Below are 23,174 nucleotides of genomic sequence, written 5' to 3' on the forward strand. Positions count from 1 at the left end.
GGAGTGCAGCACTGTCTTCACACTGCAGTGCGGTACTGAGGGAGTGCTGCACTGTCTTCACACTGCAGTGTGTTACTGAGGGAGTGCTGCACTGTCTACACACAGCAGTGCGGTACTGAGGGAGTGCAGCACTGTCTACACACTGCAGTGTGGTACTGAGGGAGTGCTGCACTGTCTTCACACAGCAGTGCGGTACTGAGGGAGTGCAGCACTGTCTTCACACAGCAGTGTGGTACTGAGGGAGTGCAGCACTGTCTTCACACTGCAGTGCGGTATTGAGGGAGTGCTGCACTGTCTTCACAATGCAGTGCGGTACTGAGGGAGTGCTGCACTGTCTTCACACTGCAGTGCGGTACTGAGGGAGTGCTGCACTGTCTTCACACTGCAGTGCGGTATTGAGGGAGTGCTGCACTGTCTTCACAATGCAGTGCGGTACAGAGGGAGTGCTGCACTGTCTTCACACAGCAGTGCGGTACTGAGGGAGTGCAGCACTGTCTACACACTGACACTGCAGTGTGGTACTGAGGGAGTGCAGCACTGTCTACACACTGACACTGCAGTGTGGTACTGAGGGAGTGCAGCACTGTCTACACACTGACACTGCAGTGTGGTACTGAGGGAGTGCAGCACTGTCTTCACACTGCAGTGTGGTACTGAGGGAGTGCAGCACTGTCTACACACTGACACTGCAGTGTGGTACTGAGGGAGTGCAGCACTGTCTTCACACAGCAGTGCGGTACTGAGGGAGTGCTGCTCTGTCTACACACTGACACTGCAGTGTGGTACTGAGGGAGTGCAGCACTGTCTGTCATGATATTCAAACACACACATCATGATGGACACACTAACAGGCAAATCAGAGTACACAACACCACAACCAATCACAGACAAGAACACCAACCACATAAAAAGCACGAGCACGACACCTGGAGGTCGGTAGGTCTGGGGAGAAGGAAACAAGAAAGAGCTGTTGAAACACCACAAGCAGGGAGCCCCCCACGTGCAGAGTGCAAAGACCAAGTTGTAAATAGTGAGTTTAAATAAAGAAGCGTTGTACCATATGCAACTGTGTTGGCTCATCTGTGTGTCAGAACACCCAACACCACATGGTACAGGAGTGGATCGATACCTGCCTACCAACCTGCCATTCTGGACATGGACCACACCGGCAAACCGCAGCCGATGCAAGTCACGGGGAACCTAGGCACCAACTGGAAGCTCTACAGGCAGCGATTTGACCTGTACATCCGTGCCACCGAAAAACAGAATGCCTCGGATGATTCGAAGATTGCAATGCTCCTCTTCTACGCAGGCCCCCACCCAAACGATGTCTTTAATTCACTGGTGTTCGAGGAAGGCGAAAACCAGGCCAAATATGACACGGTCATCCTCAAAATGGACCAGCACTTTCAAACTGAAGTAAACGAAACTTTCGAAAGATACATCTTTCAGCAACGCCTGCAAGGTAAGGAGGAGCTTTTTCAACCCTTTTTGACGCACCTCCGGATTCTAGCGCAGTCCTGCGGTTACGGCACCACTACAGAGTCCATGATCAGGGACCAGATTGTTTTTGGCGTTGCCTCTAGTGGCCTACGCCAGCAGCTTCTTAAAATAAAGAGCCTCACCTTAGCGTCTGCTGTGGAAGCCTGTGTCCTCCATGAAAATGCTACCTGCCGTTTTGCCCGATTTCAGGCGTCCGAGTTGGCACGGAGGGGGTCCCCAGCCGTCGAATCGGCAAGCCAGGCCGCCCACGACGTTGAACGCATCCAGGCCGTCGATTTCTTCCCGCCCCACGGCCCGGACGACAGCGGCCGCTTCCCGCGCTTTTCGCGGTCTCCCGCGCAGGTGCGCGCCAAAAATAACGGCCACAACGAGGGACGCACTGCGCAGGCGCGCCCACCGCAAGATCGCACTGCGCATGCGCAGTGGCGCAACGAACGTCGTGACGTCATGACGTGCAGCAATTGTGGAGGTCTACACTTAAAAGGGCAATGTCCTGCAAAATACCGACAGTGCCACAGATGTGCCATGATGGGCCACTACGCAGCCCGCTGTCGTGCGGCTCAACCCATGGATCCGGCGCATCCTCGACAACCTCGCACACGAGTCAGGACCGTCCAGCCCACGCATCACGACTTCCAGTTAAGTGATGCAGATGACCAGGATGACTTCCGAGTTGCCGTCATTGATGTCAACAAGGTCAATGCCATCAATCCAGACGATGAGTGGTGTGCCACCCTGACGGTCAACCGATCGCGCGTCGCCTTCCGTCTGGACACCGGCGCATCCGCCAACCTGATTGCTTACTCTGCAGTCCAGGCCATGAAGGTCAAACCACCCATCACACCATCCCGGCTTAAGATGGTTGACTATAACGGGAACGTTATCCCGTCCGTAGGATCTTGCCAGCTACAGGTGACTCACAAGAGGTACACGGCCACACTCCCCTTCGAAGTTGTGGGCTCATCAAAGGACTCGTTACTGGGCGCACAAGCGTGTAAGATCCTTCACCTGGTACAGCGCATCATGTCTCTCTCTCCAGATGAGATATCCGACTTCCCGGATGCTGAGTTCCACGCGAATCTCCATTCCCTCCTCGCTCACAACCAGGAGGTTTTTGAAGGCATGGGGACATTGCCACACACGTACAAGATTCGACTCAGACCGGACGCCATCCCTGTCGTTCACGCACCTCGCAGGGTTCCTGCGCCTCTCAAAGACCGCCTCAAGGCACAACTGCAGATTCTTCAGGACCAAGGGGTCCTATCCAAGGTCACGGAGCCCACGCCATGGGTCAGCTCCATGGTCTGTGTAAAGAAGCCCTCTGGCGAGCTCCGTATATGTATAGATCCAAAAGATCTGAACAACAACATCATGCGGGAACACTATCCCATCCCGAAACGAGAAGACCTCACCAGCGAGATGGCGCGAGCCAACATATTCACTAAATTGGATGCGTCCAAAGGATTCTGGCAGATCCAACTGGACCCGGCCAGCCGAAGACTATGCACATTCAACACCCCTTTTGGCAGATTCTGCTACAACCGGATGCCATTCGGCATCATTTCGGCATCTGAAGTATTCCACCGCATTATGGAGCAGATGATGGAAGGCATCGAAGGGGTACGTGTATATGTGGACGATATCATCATTTGGTCCACCACTCCGCAGGAACACATGCATCGTCTTCGACGTGTCTTCACCCGCATACGGCAAAATGGCCTGCGTCTCAACCGTGCGAAGTGTGCTTTCGGCCAGACGGAGCTGAAATTCCTCGGGGACCACATCTCAAGGTCCGGGGTCCGTCCCGATGCAGACAAGGTTAGCGCCATCACAGCCATGCCACGACCGGCTGACAAGAAGGCTGTCTTAAGATTCCTGGGCATGGTCAACTTCCTTGGGAAGTTCATTCCCAACCTGGCTTCTCATACAACAAACATGCGCCATCTCGTAAAAAAATCGACGGAATTCAACTGGCACCAGTCGCATCAGCGGGAATGGGAGGAGCTCAAGCACAAACTGGTCACGGCACCAGTGCTGGCCTTCTTTGACGCGACTCGCCCTACAAAGATCTCAACAGACGCCAGCCAATCTGGTATTGGAGCGGTACTCCTGCAAAAAGACAGCACGTCATCATGGGCCCCGGTTGCGTATGCCTCACGAGCCATGACCCCTACCGAACAGCGCTACGCGCAAATCGAAAAAGAATGCCTGGGCTTGTTAACTGGACTGGACAAGTTCCACGACTATGTGTATGGCCTGCCACGATTCACGGTCGAAACTGACCACCGCCCCCTGGTCAACATCATTAACAAAGACCTGAACAACATGACTCCTCGCCTCCAGCGCATCTTACTTAAACTCAGGAGGTACGATTTTGAACTGATCTACACTCCGGGGAAGGAACTCATAGTGGCGGACACTCTTTCCCGAGCAGTGAGCACACCACCAGATGCGGAGGGGTTCGTGCGTCAAATTGAGGCACACGTGACTCTGACAGCAGCAAATATGCCAGCTGATGATCCTTGTCTGGCCCACATACGCGCAGAGACGGCGACTGACCCTCTGCTGCAGCGAGTGATGCGCCACATGACGGAAGGGTGGCTAAAAGGGCAGTGCCCCCAGTTTTATAATGTGCGAGATGATCTCACCAATATAGACGGGGTCCTTATGAAATCGCATAGGATCGTCATTCCACACAGTGTGCGCCAGATGATTCTTCGTCAACTACACGAAGGCCACTTGGGCGTCGAAAAATGCAGACGAAGGGCCCGGGCGGCGGTATATTGGCCGGGTATTAATGAAGACATAGCCAACATGGTGCTCAACTGCACAACCTGTCAGAGGTTTCAGCCAGCGCAACCTCCGGAAACACTTCTACCACACGAGATGGTGACGTCCCCCTGGGCGAAGGTGGGTGTTGACCTATTTCACGCGCTCGGCAGAGATTACATTGTTATTATAGACTACTTCTCAAACTACCCGGAAGTCATGCCTCTCCATGATCTGACGTCGTCCGCAGTCATTGGGGCCTGCAAGGAAACGTTTGCTCGCCATGGCATTCCAAGGACTGTCATGTCAGACAATGGACCTTGTTTTGCCAGCCGTGAATGGTCGTCCTTTGCCGCAGCATATGGTTTCACTCATGTGACATCCAGCCCTCTGCATCCACAATCGAACGGGAAGGCTGAAAAGGGTGTCCACATCGCAAAGCGGCTCCTGTGCAAGGCGGCTGATGCCGGATCGGACTTTAACCTTGCCTTGCTGGCCTATCGATCGGCCCCGTTATCCACGGGCCTCTCGCCAGCGCAGCTACTAATGGGTCGCTCCCTCAGGACGACGGTACCTTCCGTCCTGGCACCGACAACAGACCATGAGGCGGTTCTTCGGGACATGCAACTGCAGCGTGATCGCCAGAAAGGTCGGTACGACACACGAGCGACGGACCTGCCCCCCCTGTCCTCCGGAGACAAAGTACGCGTCCATCAACCGTATGGTGGCTGGTCAGCACCGGCCGAAGTCCTCCGACAAGTGGCTCCCCGCTCGTTCCTGGTTCGCATGCCGGATGGTTCCGTGCGTCGCCGCAATCGGCGCGCCCTTCGCCGACTTCCACGCTCACAGCCACACAACATGCCAGATCCTCAACAGGCTTCCGAGGATGACTTTGTGGAGCTGCCGCACATCACGCCCTTTCCATCGCCACCCATGGCCATGCCTGCACAGCAGCCGGTGGTTCTTGATCCACCCTTAAGGCGGTCAACCCGAATTCGTCGCAAACCCATTAGAATGGACTTATAATACAGTTCATATGTTTAATAAGTTGGACAATCTTACATGATAACCTGTTGTTGTTTATCGTTCCAGATGTCGTCTGACTGGACAACTGTTCAAATTTTTTTTCTTCTTCTCTCGTTCGCATTTCTGTTATGTTATGGTACAACTGGATTCATGTGACGCACTCGACATCGCCCCATGTACATAGTTCCGTCATAGACACATGCTGCACACGACACACACACACTCTTAGATGCACTCACGTCACGATCATATTTATTACCACGTAGGCACATATCTTTGTAAAAAGGGGGGATGTCATGATATTCAAACACACACATCATGATGGACACACTAACAGGCAAATCAGAGTACACAACACCACAACCAATCACAGACAAGAACACCAACCACATAAAAAGCACGAGCACGACACCTGGAGGTCGGTAGGTCTGGGGAGAAGGAAACAAGAAAGAGCTGTTGAAACACCACAAGCAGGGAGCCCCCCACGTGCAGAGTGCAAAGACCAAGTTGTAAATAGTGAGTTTAAATAAAGAAGCGTTGTACCATATGCAACTGTGTTGGCTCTTCTGTGTGTCAGAACACCCAACACCACACTGTCTACACACTGACACTGCAGTGTGGTACTGAGGGAGTGCAGCACTGTCTTCACACTGCAGTGTGGTACTGAGGGAGTGCAGCACTGTCTTCACACTGACACTGCAGTGCGGTACTGAGGGAGTGCAGCACTGTCTACACACTGACACTGCAGTGTGGTACTGAGGGAGTGCTGCACTGTCTACACACTGCAGTGCGGTACTGAGGGAGTGCAGCACTGTCTACACACTGACACTGCAGTGCGGTACTGAGGGAGTGCTGCACTGTCTACACACTGCAGTGCGGTACTGAGGGAGTGCAGCACTGTCTACACACTGACACTGCAATGTGGTACTGAGGGAGTGCTGCACTGTCTACACACTGACACTGCAGTGCGGTACTGAGGGGGTGCAGCACTGTCTACACACTGACACTGCAATGTGGTACTGAGGGAGTGCTGCACTGTCTACACACTGACACTGCAGTGTGGTACTGAGGGAGTGCAGCACTGTCTTCACACTGCAGTGCGGTACTGAGGGAGTGCAGCACTGTCTACACACTGACACTGCAGTGTGGTACTGAGGGAGTGCAGCACTGTCTACACACTGACACTGCACTGCGGTACTGAGGGAGTGCAGCACTGTCTTCACACTGCAGTGTGGTACTGAGGGAGTGCAGCACTGTCTACACACTGACACTGCAGTGCGGTACTGAGGGAGTGCAGCACTGTCTTCACACTGCAGTGTGGTACTGAGGGAGTGCAGCACTGTCTTCACACTGACACTGCAATGCGGTACTGAGGGAGTGCAGCACTGTCTACACACTGCAGTGCGGTACTGAGGGAGTGCGGCACTGTCTTCACACTGACACTGCAGTGCGGTACTGAGGGAGTGCAGCACTGTCTACACACTGCAGTGCGGTACTGAGGGAGTGCTGCACTGTCTACACACTGCAGTGTGGTACTGAGGGAGTGCAGCACTGTCTACACACTGCAGTGCGGTACTGAGGGAGTGCTGCACTGTCTACACACTGCAGTGTGGTACTGAGGGAGTGCAGCACTGTCTACACACAGCAGTGCGGTACTGAGGGAGTGCTGCACTGTCTACACACTGCAGTGTGGTACTGAGGGAGTGCAGCACTGTCTACACACTGACACTGCAGTGTGGTACTGAGGGAGTGCAGCACTGTCTTCACACTGCAGTGTCGCACTGAGGGAGTGCAGCACTGTCTACACACTGACACTGCAATGTGGTACTGAGGGAGTGCAGCACTGTCTACACACTGACACTGCAGTGTGGTACTGAGGGAGTGCAGCACTGCCTTCACACTGCAGTGTGGTACTGAGGGAGTGCAGCACTGTCTTCACACTGCAGTGTGGTACTGAGGGAGTGCAGCACTGTCTACACACTGACACTGCAATGTGGTACTGAGGGAATGCAGCATTGTCTTCACACTGACACTGCAATGTGGTACTGAGGGAGTGCAGCACTGCCTTCACACTGCAGTGTGGTACTGAGGGAGTGCAGCACTGTCTTCACACTGCAGTGTGGTACTGAGGGAGTGCTGCACTGTCTACACACTGACACTGCAATGTGGTACTGAGGGAGTGCAGCACTGCCTTCACACTGCAGTGTGGTACTGAGGGAGTGCAGCACTGTCTTCACACTGACACTGCAGTGCGGTACTGAGGGAGTGCAGCACTGTCTACACACTGACACTGCAATGTGGTACTGAGGGAGTGCAGCACTGTCTACACACTGACACTGCAGTGTGGTACTGAGGGAGTGCTGCACTGTCTACACACTGACACTGCAGTGTGGTACTGAGGGAGTGCAGCACTGTCTTCACACTGCAGTGTGGTACTGAGGGAGTGCAGCACTGTCTACACACAGCAGTGTGGTACTGAGGGAGTGCTGCACTGTCTTCACACTGCAGTGCGGTACTGAGGGAGTGCAGCACTGTCTTCACACAGCAGTGTGGTACTGAGGGAGTGCTGCACTGTCTACACACTGCAGTGTAGTGCTGAGGGAGTGCTGCACTGTCTTCACACTGACACTGCAGTGCGGTACTGAGGGAGTGCAGCACTGTCTTCACAATGCAGTGTGGTACTGAGGGAGTGTAGCACTGTCTTCACACTGCAGTGTGGTACTGAGGGAGTGCAGCACTGTCTACACACTGCAGCGTGGCACTGAGGGAGTGCAGCACTGTCTACACACTGCAGTGTGGCACTGAGGGAGTGCAGCACTGTCTACACACTGCAGTGTGGCACTGAGGGAGTGCAGCACTGTCTACACACTGCAGCGTGGCACTGAGGGAGTGCAGCACTGTCTACACACTGCAGCGTGGCACTGAGGGAGTGCAGCACTGTCTACACACTGCAGTGTGGCACTGAGGGAGTGCAGCACTGTCTTCACAATGCAGTGTGGTACTGAGGGAGTGCAGCACTGTCTACACACTGCAGCGTGGCACTGAGGGGGTGCAGCACTGTCTACACACTGCAGTGTGGCACTGAGGGAGTGCAGCACTGTCTACACACTGCAGTGTGGTACTGAGGGAGTGCAGCACTGTCTACACACTGACACTGCAGTGTGGTACTGAGGGAGTGCAGCACTGTCTTCACACTGCAGTGTGGTACTGAGGGAGTGCAGCACTGTCTACACACAGCAGTGCGGTACTGAGGGAGTGCAGCACTGTCTTCATACTGCAGTGTGGTACTGAGGGAGTGCAGCACTGTCTACACACTGCAGTGTGGCACTGAGGGAGTGCAGCACTGTCTACACACTGCAGCGTGGCACTGAGGGAGTGCAGCACTGTCTACACACTGCAGTGTGGCACTGAGGGAGTGCAGCACTGTCTTCACAATGCAGTGTGGTACTGAGGGAGTGCAGCACTGTCTACACACTGCAGCGTGGCACTGAGGGAGTGCAGCACTGTCTACACACTGCAGTGTGGCACTGAGAGAGTGCAGCACTGTCTACACACTGCCGTGTGGTACTGAGGGAGTGCAGCACTGTCTACACACTGACACTGCAGTGTGGTACTGAGGGAGTGCAGCACTGTCTTCACACTGCAGTGTGGTACTGAGGGAGTGCAGCACTGTCTACACACAGCAGTGCGGTACTGAGGGAGTGCAGCACTGTCTTCACACTGCAGTGTGGTACTGAGGGAGTGCAGCACTGTCTACACACTGCAGTTTGGTACTGAGGGAGTGCAGCACTGTCTACACACTGACACTGCAGTGTGGTACTGAGGGAGTGCAGCACTGTCTTCACACTGCAGTGCGGTACTGAGGGAGTGCAGCACTGTCTACACACTGACACTGCAGTGTGGTACTGAGGGAGTGCTGCACTGTCTACACACTGCAGTGCGGTACTGAGGGAGTGCTGCACTGTCTTCACACTGCAGTGCGGTACAGAGTGTCTACACACTGACAATGCAGTGTGGTACTGAGGGAGTGCAGCACTGTCTTCACACTGCAGTGCGGTACTGAGGGAGTGCAGCACTGTCTTCACACTGCAGTGTGGTACTGAGGGAGTGCAGCACTGTCTACACACCGACACTGCAGTGTGGTACTGAGGGTGTGCTGCACTGTCTACACACTGACACTGCAGTGTGGTACTGAGGGAGTGCTGCACTGTCTACACACTGCAGTGCGGTACTGAGGGAGTGCAGCACTGTCTACACACTGACACTGCAGTGCGGTACTGAGGGAGTGCTGCAGTGTCTACACACTGCAGTGCGGTACTGAGGGAGTGCAGCACTGTCTACACACTGACACTGCAATGTGGTACTGAGGGAGTGCTGCACTGTCTACACACTGACACTGCAGTGCGGTACTGAGGGAGTGCAGCACTGTCTACACACTGACACTGCAATGTGGTACTGAGGGAGTGCTGCACTGTCTACACACTGACACTGCAGTGTGGTACTGAGGGAGTGCAGCACTGTCTTCACACTGCAGTGCGGTACTGAGGGAGTGCAGCACTGTCTACACACTGACACTGCAGTGTGGTACTGAGGGAGTGCAGCACTGTCTACACACTGACACTGCAATGCGGTACTGAGGGAGTGCAGCACTGTCTTCACACTGCAGTGTGGTACTGAGGGAGTGCAGCACTGTCTACACACTGACGCTGCAGTGCGGTACTGAGGGAGTGCAGCACTGTCTTCACACTGCAGTGTGGTACTGAGGGAGTGCAGCACTGTCTTCACACTGACACTGCAATGCGGTACTGAGGGAGTGCAGCACTGTCTACACACTGCAGTGCGGTACTGAGGGAGTGCGGCACTGTCTTCACACTGACACTGCAGTGCGGTACTGAGGGAGTGCAGCACTGTCTACACACTGCAGTGCGGTACTGAGGGAGTGCTGCACTGTCTACACACTGCAGTGTGGTACTGAGGGAGTGCAGCACTGTCTACACACTGCAGTGCGGTACTGAGGGAGTGCTGCACTGTCTACACACTGCAGTGTGGTACTGAGGAAGTGCAGCACTGTCTACACACAGCAGTGCGGTACTGAGGGAGTGCTGCACTGTCTACACACTGCAGTGTGGTACTGAGGGAGTGCAGCACTGTCTACACACTGACACTGCAGTGTGGTACTGAGGGAGTGCAGCACTGTCTTCACACTGCAGTGTGGCACTGAGGGAGTGCAGCACTGTCTACACACTGACACTGCAATGTGGTACTGAGGGAGTGCAGCACTGTCTACACACTGCAGTGTGGTACTGAGGGAGTGCAGCACTGTCTTCACACTGCAGTGTGGTACTGAGGGAGTGCAGCACTGTCTACACACTGACACTGCAATGTGGTACTGAGGGAGTGCAGCATTGTCTTCACACTGACACTGCAATGTGGTACTGAGGGAGTGCAGCACTGCCTTCACACTGCAGTGTGGTACTGAGGGAGTGCAGCACTGTCTTCACACTGCAGTGTGGTACTGAGGGAGTGCTGCACTGTCTACACACTGACACTGCAATGTGGTACTGAGGGAGTGCAGCACTGCCTTCACACTGCAGTGTGGTACTGAGGGAGTGCAGCACTGTCTTCACACTGACACTGCAGTGCGGTACTGAGCGAGTGCAGCACTGTCTACACACTGACACTGCAATGTGGTACTGAGGGAGTGCAGCACTGTCTACACACTGACACTGCAGTGTGGTACTGAGGGAGTGCTGCACTGTCTACACACTGACACTGCAGTGTGGTACTGAGGGAGTGCAGCACTGTCTTCACACTGCAGTGTGGTACTGAGGGAGTGCAGCACTGTCTACACACAGCAGTGTGGTACTGAGGGAGTGCTGCACTGTCTTCACACTGCAGTGCGGTACTGAGGGAGTGCAGCACTGTCTTCACACAGCAGTGTGGTACTGAGGGAGTGCTGCACTGTCTACACACTGCAGTGTAGTGCTGAGGGAGTGCTGCACTGTCTTCACACTGACACTGCAGTGCGGTACTGAGGGAGTGCAGCACTGTCTTCACAATGCAGTGTGGTACTGAGGGAGTGTAGCACTGTCTTCACACTGCAGTGTGGTACTGAGGGAGTGCAGCACTGTCTACACACTGCAGCGTGGCACTGAGGGAGTGCAGCACTGTCTACACACTGCAGTGTGGCACTGAGGGAGTGCAGCACTGTCTACACACTGCAGTGTGGCACTGAGGGAGTGCAGCACTGTCTACACACTGCAGCGTGGCACTGAGGGAGTGCAGCACTGTCTACACACTGCAGCGTGGCACTGAGGGAGTGCAGCACTGTCTACACACTGCAGTGTGGTACTGAGGGAGTGCAGCACTGTCTTCACAATGCAGTGTGGTACTGAGGGAGTGCAGCACTGTCTACACACTGCAGCGTGGCACTGAGGGAGTGCAGCACTGTCTACACACTGCAGTGTGGCACTGAGGGAGTGCAGCACTGTCTACACACTGCAGTGTGGTACTGAGGGAGTGCAGCACTGTCTACACACTGACACTGCAGTGTGGTACTGAGGGAGTGCAGCACTGTCTTCACACTGCAGTGTGGTACTGAGGGAGTGCAGCACTGTCTACACACAGCAGTGCGGTACTGAGGGAGTGCAGCACTGTCTTCATACTGCAGTGTGGTACTGAGGGAGTGCTGCACTGTCTACACACTGCAGTGTGGCACTGAGGGAGTGCAGCACTGTCTACACACTGCAGCGTGGCACTGAGGGAGTGCAGCACTGTCTACACACTGCAGTGTGGCACTGAGGGAGTGCAGCACTGTCTTCACAATGCAGTGTGGTACTGAGGGAGTGCAGCACTGTCTACACACTGCAGCGTGGCACTGAGGGAGTGCAGCACTGTCTACACACTGCAGTGTGGCACTGAGAGAGTGCAGCACTGTCTACACACTGCAGTGTGGTACTGAGGGAGTGCAGCACTGTCTACACACTGACACTGCAGTGTGGTACTGAGGGAGTGCAGCACTGTCTTCACACTGCAGTGTGGTACTGAGGGAGTGCAGCACTGTCTACACACAGCAGTGCGGTACTGAGGGAGTGCAGCACTGTCTTCACACTGCAGTGTGGTACTGAGGGAGTGCAGCACTGTCTACACACTGCAGTTTGGTACTGAGGGAGTGCAGCACTGTCTACACACTGACACTGCAGGGTGGTACTGAGGGAGTGCAGCACTGTCTTCACACTGCAGTGCGGTACTGAGGGAGTGCAGCACTGTCTACACACTGACACTGCAGTGTGGTACTGAGGGAGTGCTGCACTGTCTACACACTGCAGTGCGGTACTGAGGGAGTGCTGCACTGTCTTCACACTGCAGTGCGGTACAGAGTGTCTACACACTGACACTGCAGTGTGGTACTGAGGGAGTGCAGCACTGTCTTCACACTGACACTGCAGTGCGGTACAGAGGGAGTGCAGCACTGTCTTCACACTGCAGTGCGGTACTGAGGGAGTGCTGCACTGTCTACACACTGCAGTGCGGTACTGAGGGAGTGCTGCACTGTCTTCACACTGCAGTGCGGTACAGAGTGTCTACACACTGACACTGCAGTGTGGTACTGAGGGAGTGCAGCACTGTCTTCACACTGACACTGCAGTGCGGTACAGAGGGAGTGCAGCACTGTCTTCACACTGCAGTGTGGTACTGAGGGAGTGCAGCACTGTCTACACACTGACACTGCAGTGCGGTACAGAGGGAGTGCAGCACTGTCTTCACACTGCAGTGCGGTACTGAGGGAGTGCAGCACTGTCTTCACACTGCAGTGTGGTACTGAGGGAGTGCAGCACTGTCTTCACACTGCAGTGTGGTACTGAGGGAGTGCAGCACTGTCTTCACACTGCAGTGTGGTACTGAGGGAGTGCAGCACTGTCTACACACTGACACTGCAGTGTGGTACTGAGGGAGTGCTGCACTGTCTACACACTGCAGTGTGGTACTGAGGGAGTGCAGCACTGTCTTCACACTGACACTGCAGTGTGGTACTGAGGGAGTGCTGCACTGTCTACACACTGCAGTGTGGTACTGAGGGAGTGCAGCACTGTCTTCACACTGACACTGCAGTGTGGTACTGAGGGAGTGCAGCACTGTCTTCACACTGCAGTGTGGTACTGAGGGAGTGCTGCACTGTCTACACACTGCAGTGTGGTACTGAGGGAGTGCAGCACTGTCTACACACTGACACTGCAGTGTGGTACTGAGGGAGTGCTGCACTGTCTTCACACTGCAGTGCGGTACTGAGGGAGTGCTGCACTGTCTTCACACTGCAGTGCGGTACTGAGGGAGTGCTGCACTGTCTTCACACAGCAGTGTGGTACTGAGGGAGTGCAGCACTGTCTTCACACTGCAGTGTGGCACTGAGGGAGTGCAGCACTGTCTACACACAGCAGTGTGGTACTGAGGGAGTGCTGCACTGTCTTCACACAGCAGTGTGGTACTGAGGGAGTGCAGCACTGTCTTCACACTGCAGTGCGGTACTGAGGGAGTGCAGCACTGTCTACACACAGCAGTGTGGTACTGAGGGAGTGCAGCACTGTCTTCACACTGCAGTGTGGTACTGAGGGAGTGCTGCACTGTCTTCACACTGCAGTGTGGTACTGAGGGAGTGCAGCACTGTCTTCACACTGCAGTGTGGTACTGAGGGAGTGCAGCACTGTCTACACACTGCAGTGTGGTACTGAGGGAGTGCAGCACTGTCTTCACACTGACACTGCAGTGTGGTACTGAGGGAGTGCAGCACTGTCTTCACACTGCAGTGCGGTACTGAGGGAGTGCAGCACTGTCTTCACACTGACACTGCAGTGTGGTACTGAGGGAGTGCAGCACTGTCTTCACACAGCAGTGCGGTACTGAGGGAGTGCTGCACTGTCTTCACAATGCAGTGCGGTACTGAGGGAGTGCTGCACTGTCTTCACACTGCAGTGTGGTACTGAGGGAGTGCTGCACTGTCTACACACAGCAGTGCGGTACTGAGGGAGTGCTGCACTGTCTTCACACAGCAGTGCGGTACTGAGGGAGTGCAGCACTGTCTACACACTGAAACTGCAGTGTGGTACTGAGGGAGTGCAGCACTGTCTTCACACTGCACTGCGGTACTGAGGGAGTGCTGCACTGTCTTCACACTGCAGTGCGGTACTGAGGGAGTGCTGCTCTGTCTACACACTGACACTGCAGTGTGGTACTGAGGGAGTGCAGCACTGTCTTCACACTGCAGTGCGGTATTGAGGGAGTGCTGCACTGTCTTCACAATGCAGTGCGGTACTGAGGGAGTGCTGCACTGTCTTCACACTGCAGTGCGGTACTGAGGGAGTGCTGCACTGTCTTCACACTGCAGTGCGGTATTGAGGGAGTGCTGCACTGTCTTCACAATGCAGTGCGGTACTGAGGGAGTGCTGCACTGTCTTCACACAGCAGTGCGGTACTGAGGGAGTGCAGCACTGTCTACACACTGACACTGCAGTGTGGTACTGAGGGAGTGCAGCACTGTCTACACACTGACACTGCAGTGTGGTACTGAGGGAGTGCAGCACTGTCTTCACACTGCAGTGTGGTACTGAGGGAGTGCAGCACTGTCTACACACTGACACTGCAGTGTGGTACTGAGGGAGTGCAGCACTGTCTTCACACAGCAGTGCGGTACTGAGGGAGTGCTGCTCTGTCTACACACTGACACTGCAGTGTGGTACTGAGGGAGTGCAGCACTGTCTACACACTGACACTGCAGTGTGGTACTGAGGGAGTGCAGCACTGTCTTCACACTGCAGTGTGGTACTGAGGGAGTGCAGCACTGTCTTCACACTGCAATGCGGTACTGAGGGAGTGCAGCACTGTCTTCACACTGCAGTGTGGTACTGAGGGAGTGCAGCACTGTCTACACACTGACACTGCAGTGCGGTACTGAGGGAGTGCAGCACTGTCTACACACTGACACTGCAATGTGGTACTGAGGGAGTGCTGCACTGTCTACACACTGACACTGCAGTGCGGTACTGAGGGAGTGCAGCACTGTCTACACACTGACACTGCAGTGTGGTACTGAAGGAGTGCAGCACTGTCTACACACTGACACTGCAATGTGGTACTGAGGGAGTGCTGCACTGTCTACACACTGACACTGCAGTGCGCTACTGAGGGAGTGCAGCACTGTCTACACACTGACACTGCAGTGCGGTACTGAGGGAGTGCAGCACTGTCTTCACACTGCAGTGTGGTACTGAGGGAGTGCAGCACTGTCTTCACACTGACACTGCAATGCGGTACTGAGGGAGTGCAGCACTGTCTACACACTGACACTGCAGTGCGGTACTGAGGGAGTGCAGCACTGTCTACACACTGCAGTGCGGTACTGAGGGAGTGCAGCACTGTCTACACACTGCAGTGCGGTACTGAGTGAGTGCTGCACTGTCTACACACTGCAGTGTGGTACTGAGGGAGTGCAGCACTGTCTACACACTGCAGTGTGGTACTGAGGGAGTGCAGCACTGTCTACACACTGCAGTGCGGTACTGAGGGAGTGCTGCACTGTCTACACACTGCAGTGTGGTACTGAGGGAGTGCAGCACTGTCTACACACTGCAGTGCGGTACTGAGGGAGTGCTGCACTGTCTACACACTGCAGTGTGGTACTGAGGGAGTGCAGCACTGTCTACACACTGACACTGCAGTGTGGTACTGAGGGAGTGCAGCACTGTCTTCACACTGCAGTGTGGCACTGAGGGAGTGCAGCACTGTCTACACACCGACACTGCAATGTGGTACTGAGGGAGTGCAGCATTGTCTTCACACTGACACTGCAATGTGGTACTGAGGGAGTGCAGCACTGCCTTCACACTGCAGTGTGGTACTGAGGGAGTGCAGCACTGTCTTCACACTGCAGTGTGGTACTGAGGGAGTGCTGCACTGTCTACACACTGACACTGCAATGTGGTACTGAGGGAGTGCAGCACTGCCTTCACACTGCAGTGTGGTACTGAGGGAGTGCAGCACTGTCTTCACACTGACACTGCAGTGCGGTACTGAGGGAGTGCAGCACTGTCTACACACTGACACTGCAGTGTGGTACTGAGGGAGTGCTGCACTGTCCACACACTGACACTGCAGTGTGGTACTGAGGGAGTGCAGCACTGTCTTCACACTGCAGTGTGGTACTGAGGGAGTGCAGCACTGTCTACACACTGACACTGCAATGTGGGACTGAGGGAGTGCAGCCCTGTCTACACACTGACACTGCAGTGTGGTACTGAGGGAGTGCAGCACTGTCTTCACACTGCAGTGTGGTACTGAGGGAGTGCAGCACTGTCTACACACAGCAGTGTGGTACTGAGGGAGTGCTGCACTGTCTTCACACTGCAGTGCGGTACTGAGGGAGTGCAGCACTGTCTTCACACAGCAGTGTGGTACTGAGGGAGTGCTGCACTGTCTACACACTGCAGTGTAGTGCTGAGGGAGTGCTGCACTGTCTTCACACTGACACTGCAGTGCGGTACTGAGGGAGTGCAGCACTGTCTTCACAATGCAGTGTGGTACTGAGGGAGTGTAGCACTGTCTTCACACTGCAGTGTGGTACTGAGGGAGTGCTGCACTGTCTACACACTGCAGCGTGGCACTGAGGGAGTGCAGCACTGTCTACACACTGCAGTGTGGCACTGAGGGAGTGCAGCACTGTCTACACACTGCAGTGTGGCACTGAGGGAGTGCAGCACTGTCTACACACTGCAGCGTGGCACTGAGGGAGTGCAGCACTGTCTACACACTGCAGTGTGGCACTGAGGGAGTGCAGCACTGTCTTCACAATGCAGTGTGGTACTGAGGGAGTGCAGCACTGTCTACACACTGCAGCGTGGCACTGAGGGAGTGCAGCACTGTCTACACACTGCAGTGTGGCACTGAGGGAGTGCAGCACTGTCTACACACTGCAGTGTGGTACTGAGGGAGTGCAGCACTGTCTACACACTGACACTGCAGTGTGGTACTGAGGGAGTGCAGCACTGTCTTCACACTGCAGTGTGGTACTGAGGGAGTGCAGCACTGTCTACACACAGCAGTGCGGTACTGAGGGAGTGCAGCACTGTCTTCATACTGCAGTGTGGTACTGAGGGAGTGCAGCACTGTCTACACACTGCAGTGTGGCACTGAGGGAGTGCAGCACTGTCTACACACTGCAGCGTGGCACTGAGGGAGTGCAGCACTGTCTACACACTGCAGTGTGGCACTGAGGGAGTGCAGCACTGTCTTCACAATGCAGTGTGGTACTGAGGGAGTGCAGCACTGTCTACACACTGCAGCGTGGCACTGAGGGAGTGCAGCACTGTCTACACACTGCAGTGTGGCACTGAGAGAGTGCAGCACTGTCTACACACTGCAGTGTGGTACTGAGGGAGTGCAGCACTGTCTACACACTGACACTGCAGTGTGGTACTGAGGGAGTGCAGCACTGTCTTCACACTGCAGTGTGGTACTGAGGGAGTGCAGCACTGTCTACACACAGCAGTGCGGTACTGAGGGAGTGCAGCACTGTCTTCACACTGCAGTGTGGTACTGAGGGAGTGCAGCACTGTCTACATACTGCAGTTTGGTACTGAGGGAGTGCAGCACTGTCTACACACTGACACTGCAGTGTGGTACTGAGGGAGTGCAGCACTGTCTTCACACTGCAGTGCGGTACTGAGGGAGTGCAGCACTGTCTACACACTGACACTGCAGTGTGGTACTGAGGGAGTGCTGCACTGTCTACACACTGCAGTGCGGTACTGAGGGAGTGCTGCACTGTCTTCACACTGCAGTGTGGTACTGAGGGAGTGCTGCACTGTCTTCACACTGCAGTGCGGTACAGAGTGTCTACACACTGACACTGCAGTGTGGTACTGAGGGAGTGCAGCACTGTCTTCACACTGCAGTGCGGTACTGAGGGAGTGCAGCACTGTCTTCACACTGCAGTGTGGTACTGAGGGAGTGCAGCACTGTCTTCACACTGCAGTGTGGTACTGAGGGAGTGCAGCACTGTCTTCACACTGCAGTGTGGTACTGAGGGAGTGCTGCACTGTCTACACACTGCAGTGTGGTACTGAGGGAGTGCTGCACTGTCTACACACTGCAGTGTGGTACTGAGGGAGTGCAGCACTGTCTACACACTGCAGTGCGGTACTGAGGGAGTGCTGCACTGTCTACACACTGCAGTGTGGTACTGAGGGAGTGCAGCACTGTCTACACACTGCAGTGCGGTACTGAGGGAGTGCTGCACTGTCTACACACTGCAGTGTGGCACTGAGGGAGTGCAGCACTGTCTACACACTGACACTGCAGTGTGGTACTGAGGGAGTGCAGCACTGTCTTCACACTGCAGTGTGGCACTGAGGGAGTGCAGCACTGTCTACACACCGACACTGCAATGTGGTACTGAGGGAGTGCAGCATTGTCTTCACACTGACACTGCAATGTGGTACTGAGGGAGTGCAGCACTGCCTTCACACTGCAGTGTGGTACTGAGGGAGTGCAGCACTGTCTTCACACTGCAGTGTGGTACTGAGGGAGTGCTGCACTGTCTACACACTGACACTGCAATGTGGTACTGAGGGAGTGCAGCACTGCCTTCACACTGCAGTGTGGTACTGAGGGAGTGCAGCACTGTCTTCACACTGACACTGCAGTGCGGTACTGAGGGAGTGCAGCACTGTCTACACACTGACACTGCAGTGTGGTACTGAGGGAGTGCTGCACTGTCTACACACTGACACTGCAGTGTGGTACTGAGGGAGTGCAGCACTGTCTTCACACTGCAGTGTGGTACTGAGGGAGTGCAGCACTGTCTACACACTGACACTGCAATGTGGGACTGAGGGAGTGCAGCCCTGTCTACACACTGACACTGCAGTGTGGTACTGAGGGAGTGCAGCACTGTCTTCACACTGCAGTGTGGTACTGAGGGAGTGCAGCACTGTCTACACACAGCAGTGTGGTACTGAGGGAGTGCTGCACTGTCTTCACACTGCAGTGCGGTACTGAGGGAGTGCAGCACTGTCTTCACACAGCAGTGTGGTACTGAGGGAGTGCTGCACTGTCTACACACTGCAGCGTGGCACTGAGGGAGTGCAGCACTGTCTACACACTGCAGTGTGGCACTGAGGGAGTGCAGCACTGTCTACACACTGCAGTGTGGCACTGAGGGAGTGCAGCACTGTCTACACACTGCAGCGTGGCACTGAGGGAGTGCAGCACTGTCTACACACTGCAGTGTGGCACTGAGGGAGTGCAGCACTGTCTTCACAATGCAGTGTGGTACTGAGGGAGTGCAGCACTGTCTACACACTGCAGCGTGGCACTGAGGGAGTGCAGCACTGTCTACACACTGCAGTGTGGCACTGAGGGAGTGCAGCACTGTCTACACACTGCAGTGTGGTACTGAGGGAGTGCAGCACTGTCTACACACTGACACTGCAGTGTGGTACTGAGGGAGTGCAGCACTGTCTTCACACTGCAGTGTGGTACTGAGGGAGTGCAGCACTGTCTACACACAGCAGTGCGGTACTGAGGGAGTGCAGCACTGTCTTCATACTGCAGTGTGGTACTGAGGGAGTGCAGCACTGTCTACACACTGCAGTGTGGCACTGAGGGAGTGCAGCACTGTCTACACACTGCAGCGTGGCACTGAGGGAGTGCAGCACTGTCTACACACTGCAGTGTGGCACTGAGGGAGTGCAGCACTGTCTTCACAATGCAGTGTGGTACTGAGGGAGTGCAGCACTGTCTACACACTGCAGCGTGGCACTGAGGGAGTGCAGCACTGTCTACACACTGCAGTGTGGCACTGAGAGAGTGCAGCACTGTCTAGACCCTGCAGTGTGGTACTGAGGGAGTGCAGCACTGTCTACACACTGACACTGCAGTGTGGTACTGAGGGAGTGCAGCACTGTCTTCACACTGCAGTGTGGTACTGAGGGAGTGCAGCACTGTCTACACACAGCAGTGCGGTACTGAGGGAGTGCAGCACTGTCTTCACACTGCAGTGTGGTACTGAGGGAGTGCAGCACTGTCTACATACTGCAGTTTGGTACTGAGGGAGTGCAGCACTGTCTACACACTGACACTGCAGTGTGGTACTGAGGGAGTGCAGCACTGTCTTCACACTGCAGTGCGGTACTGAGGGAGTGCAGCACTGTCTACACACTGACACTGCAGTGTGGTACTGAGGGAGTGCTGCACTGTCTACACACTGCAGTGCGGTACTGAGGGAGTGCTGCACTGTCTTCACACTGCAGTGCGGTACAGAGTGTCTACACACTGACACTGCAGTGTGGTACTGAGGGAGTGCAGCACTGTCTTCACACTGCAGTGCGGTACTGAGGGAGTGCAGCACTGTCTTCACACTGCAGTGTGGTACTGAGGGAGTGCAGCACTGTCTTCACACTGCAGTGTGGTACTGAGGGAGTGCAGCACTGTCTTCACACTGCAGTGTGGTACTGAGGGAGTGCTGCACTGTCTACACACTGCAGTGTGGTACTGAGGGAGTGCTGCACTGTCTACACACTGCAGTGTGGTACTGAGGGAGTGCAGCACTGTCTTCACACTGCAGTGTGGCACTGAGGGAGTGCAGCACTGTCTTCACACTGACACTGCAGTGTGGTACTGAGGGAGTGCAGCACTGTCTTCACACTGCAGTGTGGCACTGAGGGAGTGCAGCACTGTCTTCACACTGACACTGCAGTGTGGTACTGAGGGAGTGCAGCACTGTCTTCACACTGCAGTGTGGTACTGAGGGAGTGCTGCACTGTCTACACACTGCAGTGTGGTACTGAGGGAGTGCAGCACTGTCTACACACTGACACTGCAGTGTGGTACTGAGGGAGTGCTGCACTGTCTTCACACAGCAGTGTGGTACTGAGGGAGTGCAGCACTGTCTTCACACTGCAGTGCGGTACTGAGGGAGTGCAGCACTGTCTACACACAGCAGTGTGGTACAGAGGGAGTGCAGCACTGTCTTCACACTGCAGTGTGGTACTGAGGGAGTGCTGCACTGTCTTCACACTGCAGTGTGGTACTGAGGGAGTGCAGCACTGTCTTCACACTGCAGTGCGGTACTGAGGGAGTGCAGCACTGTCTTCACACTGCAGTGTGGTACTGAGGGAGTGCAGCACTGTCTACACACTGCAGTGTGGTACTGAGGGAGTGCAGCACTGTCTTCACACTGCAGTGTGGTACTGAGGGAGTGCTGCACTGTCTTCACACTGCAGTGCGGTACTGAGGGAGTGCTGCACTGTCTTCACACTGCAGTGCGGTATTGAGGGAGTGCTGCACTGTCTTCACAATGCAGTGCGGTACTGAGGGAGTGCTGCACTGTCTTCACACAGCAGTGCGGTACTGAGGGAGTGCAGCACTGTCTACACACTGACACTGCAGTGTGGTACTGAGGGAGTGCAGCACTGTCTACACACTGACACTGCAGTGTGGTACTGAGGGAGTGCAGCACTGTCTACACACTGACACTGCAGTGTGGTACTGAGGGAGTGCAGCACTGTCTTCACACTGCAGTGTGGTACTGAGGGAGTGCAGCACTGTCTACACACTGACACTGCAGTGTGGTACTGAGGGAGTGCAGCACTGTCTTCACACAGCAGTGCGGTACTGAGGGAGTGCAGCACTGTCTTCACACTGCAGTGTGGTACTGAGGGAGTGCAGCACTGTCTTCACACTGCAGTGTGGTACTGAGGGAGTGCAGCACTGTCTTCACACTGCAGTGTGGTACTGAGGGAGTGCTGCACTGTCTGCACACTGCAGTGTGGTACTGAGGGAGTGCTGCACTGTCTACACACTGCAGTGTGGTACTGAGGGAGTGCAGCACTGTCTACACACTGACACTGCAGTGTGGTACTGAGGGAGTGCAGCACTGTCTTCACACTGACACTGCAGTGTGGTACTGAGGGAGTGCAGCACTGTCTTCACACTGCAGTGTGGTACTGAGGGAGTGCTGCACTGTCTACACACTGCAGTGTGGTACTGAGGGAGTGCAGCACTGTCTACACACTGACACTGCAGTGTGGTACTGAGGGAGTGCAGCACTGTCTTCACACTGCAGTGCGGTACTGAGGGAGTGCTGCACTGTCTTCACACTGCAGTGCGGTATTGAGGGAGTGCAGCACTGTCTACACACAGCAGTGTGGTACTGAGGGAGTGCTGCACTGTCTTCACACAGCAGTGTGGTACTGAGGGAGTGCAGCACTGTCTTCACACTGCAGTGCGGTACTGAGGGAGTGCAGCACTGTCTACACACAGCAGTGTGGTACTGAGGGAGTGCAGCACTGTCTTCACACTGCAGTGTGGTACTGAGGGAGTGCTGCACTGTCTTCACACTGCAGTGTGGTACTGAGGGAGTGCAGCACTGTCTTCACACTGCAGTGCGGTACTGAGGGAGTGCAGCACTGTCTTCACACTGCAGTGTGGTACTGAGGGAGTGCAGCACTGTCTACACACTGCAGTGTGGTACTGAGGGAGTGCAGCACTGTCTTCACACTGCAGTGTGGTACTGAGGGAGTGCAGCACTGTCTTCACACAGCAGTGCGGTACTGAGGGAGTGCAGCACTGTCTTCACACAGCAGTGCGGTACTGAGGGAGTGCTGCACTGTCTTCACAATGCAGTGCGGTACTGAGGGAGTGCTGCACTGTCTTCACACTGCAGTGTGGTACTGAGGGAGTGCTGCACTGTCTACACACAGCAGTGCGGTACTGAGGGAGTGCTGCACTGTCTTCACACAGCAGTGCGGTACTGAGGGAGTGCAGCACTGTCTACACACTGACACTGCAGTGTGGTACTGAGGGAGTGCAGCACTGTCTACACA

The 23,174-nt window shown here is 55.1% G+C and overlaps 1 protein-coding gene across 1 annotated transcript in view; it reads right to left on the reverse strand.

Moving 5' to 3' along the window:
* Positions 1-23,174, reverse strand: part of LOC140387331 (AP-3 complex subunit sigma-2) — a 137,495-nt gene that overhangs the window by 92,271 nt on the left and 22,050 nt on the right. The gene's annotated exons all lie outside the window — the stretch shown is intronic.

This window comes from Scyliorhinus torazame, chromosome 12 (assembly GCF_047496885.1).
Source record: "Scyliorhinus torazame isolate Kashiwa2021f chromosome 12, sScyTor2.1, whole genome shotgun sequence".
Classification (NCBI taxonomy): Eukaryota; Metazoa; Chordata; class Chondrichthyes; order Carcharhiniformes; family Scyliorhinidae; genus Scyliorhinus; species Scyliorhinus torazame.